Raw genomic sequence first — 9,092 nt, forward strand, 5'->3', positions numbered from 1 at the left:
AGAGAGAGAGAGAGAGAGAGAGAGAGAGAGAGAGAGATAAAGATAGATAGATAGATAGATAGATAGATAGATAGATAGATAGATAGATAGATAGATACATAGAGAAACCTGATAAATAATGGTTGAAATATATTAAATTATCACACAGCTAATAAATCAAACACAAAATATCTTTAATATCATAACCTCCTGTATGTGATAAATGAACAACTTCTAATTCTAGTTATTGCCAAAATAGTACTAGATTACATGTTACTAGCTCAACATGTGAAAGTATGATGAACTTTGTGTTCTTCAATTCCTGAGCTGTCTTCATTGTGTTCCAGCTTAGTTGAAGGTAATGACCAAATACTACTTTTAAATATTTAATATTGCTTCTGGTTTCTTTTCTGTGTTTGGGTCCATATTCATTTAATTATTGAGCATATTCAATTTGATTTGTCTTCGTATTCATTTAAATTGTAGCCTTGTTGACACATATTACTGTATAGCCAACTAGATTAATGTCTAGATTACTGATATAGTATAGGATCTGACTCTAACTATATTCTCTTCTATAGATTTATAATCTTCTACCATATTCATTGCTACAATAAAAAGCATATTCTGGCAAGAACATTTTTCTTCATGAGGTAAGAAGCCCCTTTAGTCCTGATGAGCATGTCAGTATCATTAGACACTCAAAATTTAGTAGGGCATGATTTCCCTTCTTGTCAGAAATACTTTTTTATCCCTCCACTCACTAGAACATCTACCTTATCCAAAAAGCATGTCTGTCTGTCCATCCATCTGTCTGTCTGTCTGTCTGTCTGTCTGTCTGTCTGTCTCTGTCTCTCTCTCTCTCTCTAGGCAGATATCTATCTGATAGATATAGATGTAGATATAGACAGATATAGATAGATATAGATAGATATAAGTAGATATAGCTCTATGTAGCTAGATATAGAGAGATGTACATATGTATATGTACATAGAGAGATGTTCTGGACAATTGTCTTGAATACTTTTGTAATGGACAAAAAATTCTGCCTTTATACCGATGGATTACTCAAATTAAAACAATAACAACAACAACAAAAAACAGCTGTTTACTCTTTCATACCCCTGACATATCATAGGAAATTCTGTCAATAAATTGAAATGATACAAGAAATTGAGAGGAAATTAAATGTCTGTGTTATAAGTGGTTATCAGATAAAAAAATGTGCACTATTTATATATGTATTAAATACATTTTAAATTAAAAAACACTGAAGCAGAGAGCAAAAACACTAGTTGTTGGTAGGGTCAGGGCAGACAAGATCTTGAAAAACTAAGATAAAAGTTTGCATTTATGAGACTGGATTAAGTCTGGAGATGTAGTATAGTTCACTGTATTTGTGTATATTTCAAATATAAAAAAATCACAATATTCAAAGCACATTAATTATATATGTATACATATAATAAAAAGGGTAAAGTGGTGCTTTATTTCTTATGGAACATCAGTTTCCCTATCTCTAATAATTGTATTTGTCCTTTGTTGATGTGTATATACATGCATATGTTTGTGCTTGCTTTTTTAACAACCTAACAGAAATAAATGTGTAGATCTACTGCTTCTACAAATAGAGTAAATTCAAAAAGTTTGGATGAGGAATTCAACTTGCATAACTGAGAATACTTACATTCTTGCTTGAGAATAACCCTGTATTATACTAAATCAAGGAATTTACATAAAGAAATGTAAAGAGTGGACATGGTGAATGTTAAAATTAGAAACTACTGAATGTATTCACATTTATAAATAACAGGACTAAAATCAAAAACATATCTGCTATAAAGATACATTTTACTTCTTTAATTATCCCATGTAGACATTGCGATTCCTTTTTTTTTTTTTTTTTAATATATTATTTAAACTTTTTTCCAGTCCAGATTTTATCCCCCTCCTGGTCCATACACTGACTGTGCCACATCCCATACCTCCTTTCTCCTGCCCCCCATCTCCAAGAGGAGGTCCCACCCCAGCAGAACTTCCCACTCCCTGGGGAGTCCAGTATCTTCAGGGTTAGGTGCATCTTCTCTGACTGAGTCCAGACCCAGCAGTCCTCTGCTGTATATGTGTTAGAGACTTCATATCAGCTGGTGTATGCTGTCTGATTGGTGGCTCAGTGTCTGAGAGATCTTGAGTGTCCAGGATAGTTGAGACTGCTGGTCATCCTACAGGGCCGCCACCCTCCACAGCTTCTTAATTTTCCTCATTCAAATACAGGGGTCAGTAGCTTTTGTACATTGGTTGGGTATAAGTATCTGCATCTGACTCTTTCAGCTGCTTGTTGGGTCTTTGGAAGGGCAGTCATGACTGCCTTTGTGAGCACACGATAGCCTCAGTAATAGTGTTAGGTCTTGGGGCCTCCCCTTCAGCTGGATCCCAATTGGGCCTGTCACCCTATCTCCTTTTCTTCAGGCTCTTCTCCATTTTTGTCCCTGCAGTTCTTTCAGACAGGAACAATTATGGGTCGGAGGTTTGACTATGGCATGGCACACCCATCCCTCACTTGATGCCCTGTCTTTCTGCTAAAGGTGGGCTCTACATGTTCCCTCTCCTCACTGTAGGACATCTCATCTAAGGTTCTTCCCTTTGAGTTCTAAGAGTCTCACATCTCCCAGGTCTCTGGTACATTCTGGAGGGTCTCCACACACCTACCTCCTACCTCCTGAGGTTGCCTGTTACCATTCTTTCTGCTGGCCCACAGGGCTTCATTCCTGTTCCTTACCCCTAACACCTGATCATGTCCCTTTCTTTCCCTCCCTGTCCTCTTTCCCACATAGGTCCTTCCCACCTTCCTCTCTCCTACTGTCAATATTTTACGTTTATTTCTTCTATTCAACAAAAACTTTTGCAGTCACACAGGTCTTAGAAAATTACATTTTGGGGAATTAATGCAGGTAGTGGTTAATGTTAGTTGTCAACTTGACAGAAGTCTAGAATACCCTATGATTTGGGGCTATGACCATCCCTATAAGGGATTTTCTTGATTACACTGATCATGATGGGTCGATCAGACTGTAAGTAATCCCAACCCTTTTGTCAGGAGCTCCCGGAGTATATGCATGAACAAAAACTGACTTAGTGCTAGAATACCTGTAATACGCTGATTCCTCTTTGTTTTCTGATTGTGAATTCAATGTGAACAGCTGCTTCAAGCTCCTACTTGTCTTGACAGCCCCCTCATAATGCAGTATAGCTCAAACTGTGGGCTAGTGGAATCTTTTTCTCTCTTCAGTTACTTTTGTTAGAATATTTTATGACAGCATCATGAAAAGAAAATCAAGACAATGACCCAGCACAAAGTCTGAGACAATTAGGACAATGCAGAAAAGACTACTTTCCTCCTATGCTATAGAAAGTAAGATTGGTATTTGAATTTGGTTTTCATAATTTATGTCCCTATTTTATCTGTGTTTCTGCATTATATCATATTTTGGTTGTCTAGTTTAAGAAAAAAACAGAAAAACATAAATGTTTATAAATTGCTATTACTTTATTAGGAAGTTTTTCATAGCTATAAATGATGGTGTTCTCAAAAATTTTAAAATAAAAACCAATCTAGCACAACCTCACAAATGCTAATAATAGTATTTCCATATTTCAACTTAGCTTAAAAATAAATAAAAATGTTTTGAAGCTGAAAAAGGCATGAAATAGACAATGTAAATGTGGTGTATCTTGAAACATGAGGAAGTTTCATGTTCCCCTGTACAAGTAACCTCTACCTTGAGGCACTGTAGCTTTCTAGTGTCCTGATCTCCTACAGCTGTAGCAAGAGACATTAATTATCACTAAGATTTTGAAGTCTCCCAGAAAATAGGAGGCAGAGAAATTATTAAATTCTTTCCCATGCACAAGTCATTGTGGAAGCACATTTTATGCTATAGAAAAGTCTGGTTATTCTACTCTCATGGTTCTCCTACTTAGAATTCCAGGAGGCAAGTTAAATCAAAGAAGTTAATTTAGTTTGTGTGAATTCACTTTATATACAGGCATTACTTTGTAAACTCAAACAATTACACTAAACATTATGGCTCTTGTTAAAATTTAAAGAATTCCTATGTCTGAATAGATTTAATTATTATTTTCTAAGATGAGACTCTGATGGTGACAAATGAAATAAAAATGAGATAGCAGAATACATCAGAAGGATTGTGACCTATACACATACACACACACACACACACACACACACACACACACACACACACACACACACACACAGAGAGAGAGAGAGAGAGAGAGAGAGAGAGAGAGAGAGAGAGAGAGAGAGAGAGAGAGAGAGAGGTGCGTGCATACACAAACTTTTAAATATACATTCCAAATGCAAGAGAAAACATAATATTTTAATTCTGAAATTTAATTACTTTTATTAAGATAATGTGTTTCAGTTCCATTCATTTCTCCTTGAATGTCAAGGTTTTTTTTAAAATAAATTTATTACATTTATTTATTTTACTTAAGAGTGTGGAAGGTGCACATGCCACAGTGCACATTGGGGGACAGAAGTCAGCTTCCTGTTGTAGTTAGTCAGTTCCTTCCTTCCAACATGTGGTTACTCAGACTTGGACACATATTCTCAGGCTTGGTTGCAAATATCTTTGTCCACTGAACCCTCTCTCTAGTTCATGATTTTACCTTTCTTTATAATTAATTAAAATTACCTATGTTAAATATCTTATTACCTACTCAAGTGTTATGTATATCCAGACTCATTCTTTTTTCTGGCTATAGTAAATAAAGCAACAATAAAAATGGCTATAATGATGTCGCAGTAGTGTATGTGTGTGTGTGTAAGTGTGTGTGTATGTATGTATATATGTATGTATGTATGTATGTATGTATGTATGTATATATGTATGTATGTATGTATGTATGTATATATGTTATGAAAATAGAAAGGATCATGAAAATGAAGGAAGTGATAAGGCTGAGACAAAGACACAGTGCCATCCATGAATATCCAAAAAAGGACTTTGAGAAAAAATGAGCCAGACAAAATTGGAACAGAAGACATAGAGAAGGACATTGGAGAAAGGGAAACAAATTAGAAATATAGTAACACAAATGATGAAAATAGTATAATGAAACCTACTACTTCATTTGCTAGCATTAAGCTTTAATTAAAAGAAAAAAAGCCACAAGAAAATCATGAGTAATTATCAAACCAGAAACCAGCAGAGTGAAAAAGTCCCTCCCTGAATTACTGGAAGTTACCTGTCCTTGGAAAAAATTATATCATTTTCTTCAGTGTTGAAGACACTAATAAATTGATCTTGCTTCAGTAATTGATCTTCTGCTCATACTAAGGCAAGGAATTATTATAAACAAATTAATAAAAAGATGTCTTGTATGAAGGATGTGACATTTTGAGATGTATTTCAGCAAAAGAGTGATGGGAATGAGGAAGGAATGAATGGGCATAAAAACAATGAACATTTGTTGCATAATGATATGGAACTGATTTAATCAATGATTTAAAATAGTTTTGAAGAACGTTAAAGGTATTCATCTAAGAGTTTTTATTCTAAAGTTTCATACTCTTTGAATATGGAAAACATTTCAACTGACAAATAAAGGAAACTCATATTTAACTTGATAATTATATCTTTATGAAATAAACTCAAGAAAATAATCTATCAACCTTCCCAATCAATTTTCCTAGAATAATTTTTTTTGTACTTCAACTAACCAGCAAGTGGAATGAGAAAACAATCAAACAATTACTAATGTCTTATCTTCCTTGTCTTTATATTTTGTGAATGGACGATCTAAAACAAAGACTTATGCATCGAGATAAGAAGTCTCTCAGTGACATAAAACCATTACCCTCTTATTTAGTTCCTCATAGACATGATACAGCTGATTTACTCTGCCTTAGACCAACTGGGCTGTCAGATGTATGCCACACACTGTCTAGCAGTAGTTTTGGTTTTAATAATGCCTGTCTTTTATTTCTTGATTTTTGACAGAATGAACACAGCTACCAAGGCAATGAAATCAGAAATGAGATATTTCCTTACCTGCTCATCATCTAGAATATTTTGCAAAATGGCTACCCTTAAAATAGAAAATCAAGTTATTTGGCAAGCAAGAGAATGAATGAATAAATGAATGAACGAACAGTTTACTCCCTAGAAAAGTAAATTTTGTGACAAAAATGCTTCTTCTAAGAATTTAGATATAAATAGGGCTAAGAAAATAATTTCTTCTTTGGGTAAGTAAATACGTCAGTTAACTAATATAACCAATGTACACAAAGTCTACATTGGATTATGGGTCAATTCCTTTTCCTCGGGGCTTTAAAAAAATTATTACATTTTATTTATTTTGTTGTAGGGCATTATGCATGTGCCAAGGTAAATTTGTGGAGGTCAGAGTCCAATGTCTGGGTGTAGGCTCTCCTTTTACCAGTTGGGTTCTGGGGATAGATTCAAGCTGTTAGTTTTGGGACAGGGATCTTTACCCATTGATCTATGTGGATGGCTTTATTTTTTTAAGGCCTCACTCAGCAAAGAACTGGGGCCATGATATTAATTTTATGGCAAATTGAAAATAAAAATTCATCTTCTAATGGAAAGTCACTAGGCAGAAAGGTTTGATAGAAAGACACAGGCCTTTCTAACAAGCCAAACAAATACAGCATACAGCAGTAACAAAAAAAAAAAAAAAAAATTCTATTCTTTTGTTCTACTTTGTCTTATAAATATACTTATTAAATTAGATGTCTTTAGAAATTTCTTTGGATATCAAATTCTTAGGTACTTTAACAAAGCCCATTCATTAACAATCAATTTCTTTCATTTTTTTTTTTTTATTAAAAGATACTTCTGACACATCTAATCCAAAGCTCTCATTAAAATCAGCAGTGAAAGCTGCTATGTCAATCATGTAGAAACTACATGGGTGTGACAAATCCTAATCAACATACACACATATTAAAAGCACCATTTCTTAGCCAAGAAATTCAAATTAAGTGAACCAATTTAGAATTTTTGTAAATAAATAGTGGAAATGCCTGCTGTATTACTTTTCCCTGATGTCTTGATTTCTGGTCACACAGGTGGAAAAGAGAATAAGAAACCAAAGAAATACTTGTGTCCAGATCCTGCTGGTGGACCCATGGGTTTGGGTTCTTTTGATGAAGACTAGTGGCTCAAAAGGCTGCCCCATAATGGAAAGCACTGCAGTGTGGAGATGGCTGATGAAAGCTAACTCTCTGGAGTTTTCTGCACAACTGGCGGCAGATATATTGAACTCTTCTCTTAGATGAAATTGCTTACTGCTTCTACAGCCTTGGAATCTTTTAGGAGTTATGAACCTCTTAGTTTTTCATGTTTCCTATGAGTTTTGGCCACCTAATGAACTTCCCAATGCCTTCCAGAATAGAAAGTTTCCATTCAAAAGATTACATTAAAAATAAAAACCTAACAACAACATTCTATTTTTAAAAAGTGACTTTTAACACAGAAAACTGACAGATTATAAGCTGTTTTTCTCTATCAAGTATTTGTTAGCCATTCTGCATTAGTTAAAATAATATATTTTAGGACATTTTCTATTTTTTGAGCTATGTCTTAGGGTTTTACTGCTGTAAACAGACACCAGGACCAAGGACAACATTTATCTAGGGCTGGCTTCCAGGTTCAGGGTTTCCATCAACTTAGGAATATGACAGCATCCAAGCAGGTATGGAACAGGAGGAGTTGAGAGTTCTATATCTCAACCTTAAGGCTGCTAAGAGACTGACTTCCAGGCATCTAGAAGGAAGGCCTCAAAACACACTTCCTCCAACAAGGCCACACCCACTCCAACAAGGCCATAGCTCATAAGTTGCACTCCCTGGGTCAAGCATATTCAAACTACCACAAGTTGTATACCAACAAGTTTTATTTAACTTACTAATAAATAAGGGAACTAGAAAATGTGTTGCGATGAGTTCAAAGGAATATTTGAGGTTCATACAAATATCAAAATTGTTTAGCAACCCTGAAATCAATTTTCCTACCCCTTTTCCTTTTTTTACTTCAACCCCTTTCTTCCCTTTTTCTTTACCTTCCATTCATTCTTCCCCTTCATTCATTCCTTTTTTTCTGTCTTCAACAGTATAGGGATTGAATCTGAGCATCATGGGAGGCAAGTGACCTACCAATGACCTACACACTCAAAGAGGAAATCAGTTTTCATATTGATACAGAACTGGCCTGGTACATAGTCATCAGGAACTTATTAGGCAGAATGACTTGTTATGTCTAAAAATACTTACATGAATTAATAATAGTTTTCCTAAAATGCATGTCTTCATAGTTGTTCAGCAGCTCAAAGAAAAGTATAATAATGTACAACAAAATCTGATAAAGAGAAGGGAAAGAGTAGTTATTTTCACTTTCTAGGAATCTTTTGGTGAACATAAAAGTCATTCATATCCATAGCCAAAAGGAAAATGCAAATTAAAACTACTTTGGAATACTACCTCACCCCTTGATCCATTTAGCTGATGTTGGCTATTGGCTTGCTGTTAACTGTTTTCATCATGTTTACATATGTCCTTTTTATTGCTAATTAATCTCCAGCACTTTTATCATGAAGGGATGTTGGATTTTGCCAAATGTCTTTTCTGCACCTAATGAGATAACCTTGTTTGTTTGTTTGTTTGTTTTCTTTCCGTTCATTTATACGGTTGATTACATTTATAATTTGACATGTGTTAAACCATCTCTGCATCACAGAGATGAAGTCCAATTTACTGTGTTTGATGATCTTTTGGATGTGTTCTTAGATTAAGTTTGCAAAAGTTTTATTAAGTAGATTTGCATCTATGTTCATCAGGGATAACGGTTTGTAATTTTTGGATGGGGTTATGGGGGCTATGCCTTTATGTGGTTTGGATTTTATGGTAATTGTGGTCTCCTATAACAAATTGAGCAATGTTCCTCCTGTTTCTATTTTGAGGAATGATTTAAGCTATGGCATTAACTCTTTTTTGTAAGTTGGTAGATTTCTATGCTAAAGCCATCTGGCCTTGTTTTATTTGTTTTGTTTTGTTTGTTGTGTTTTT

The sequence above is a fragment of the Mus pahari genome, chromosome 4, assembly GCF_900095145.1.
Source record: "Mus pahari chromosome 4, PAHARI_EIJ_v1.1, whole genome shotgun sequence".
NCBI lineage: Eukaryota > Metazoa > Chordata > Mammalia > Rodentia > Muridae > Mus > Mus pahari.